This window comes from Brassica oleracea, chromosome C3 (assembly GCF_000695525.1).
Source record: "Brassica oleracea var. oleracea cultivar TO1000 chromosome C3, BOL, whole genome shotgun sequence".
Classification (NCBI taxonomy): Eukaryota; Viridiplantae; Streptophyta; class Magnoliopsida; order Brassicales; family Brassicaceae; genus Brassica; species Brassica oleracea.
Window position 1 is genome coordinate 27,848,182 of NC_027750.1, and position 1,456 is coordinate 27,849,637.

The window sequence follows — 1,456 nt, forward strand, 5'->3', positions numbered from 1 at the left end:
ACTAGGTTTCACTCAGTAGGATTAACACAGTTTTACCCAGAGTATAACTAGGTTTCACTCAGTAGGATTAACACAGTTTTACCCAGAGTATAACTAGGTTTCACTCAGTAGGATTAACACAGTTTTACCCAGAGTATAACTAGGTTTCACTCAGTAGGATTAACACAGTTTTACCCAGAGTATAACTAGGTTTCACTCAGTAGGATTAACACAGTTTTACCCAGAGTATAACTAGGTTTCACTCAGTAGGATTAACACAGTTTTACCCAGAGTATAACTAGGTTTCACTCAGTAGGATTAACACATTTTTACCCAGAGTATAACTAAGTTTCACTAAGTTTAATTTTTTTTTTACCCAGAGTATAACTAAGTTTAACATAGTTCTACAAAGAAGGAAATTACCTCATAATTCTTGCAGGTGAAGTACCTACTCCCAGGCAAGGTATCGAAATCGTGGCGATACTTAGGATTTGGAGAAACATCTGTCTTGATTTCACCACCACATGGGCAACGGGTAGGAATTCCATACTGGGCATCGCAAATGTAGCCTAACATGTCGTAGTGTTTCTTGTGTTTCTTCATGTCCTTCATCTCTTGGTACGGGTGAGTCATCGTCAGTAGAGGGAATTTTGAAATAGATAAGATGAGGGAGGGAGGGGGGTAGATATCAACGAGATGAGAAGAGAGTAAAGAGAGAGAGAGAGGAGAGGATTTGTCTCAGAGGGGAGAGAGAGAGAGAGATAGTCTACTTTTTGACCGAAATAATTGAAATAATTGATTAAAGTGAGACAGAGCACAGTAGACGAGACAAGAGAGGGGAGTCTACTTTTTGACCGAAATAATTGAAATTTTTGGAATATTATCGATTAGGCGCGAAATTTTTTTTTAGTTCCCCCCCCCCAAAAAATATTTGCTCATAGTTATACTGAAGTTTCAGGTGTTACCAAATTTCTTCATAGTTCTATTTTTTGTGATTTCAACATTTTTTAGTTTTACGTATAATTTAAATTGGTGAAGAAGGTTTTACTTGTTATTTTCCCTCATTACCATTCAAGTTTAATTGATAAGTGCAAGAATATTTTCGAAAGCACGAGAATTGTAGAATAGTCCTTTGTAAGCTGCTCTTAATAAGAAAATGAACTTAGAAAGACTATACAATGCATAATAGAAAATGTGATGACGATGAATTAGTTTAGTTTATTTCACTAATATAATTTCAGGAGGAGTTTCTGTTGATGAATTAGGGGAGTAGTCAAGTGAATGTGTTTGTGCATTAACAATTTTATGTTGGATTAGAGGGGATGATGTCAAGTAAATATCTGTTATTTACGATCATAGTAACACCTTGTTTTACTAGTTTTCCGTGGTTTTCCACAGTTGCAACATAAGTTCGACAGTGCACAGACTTAGAAAATACATAGGTTCCAATACAGGGAAACATAAGTAAGTAAACTTA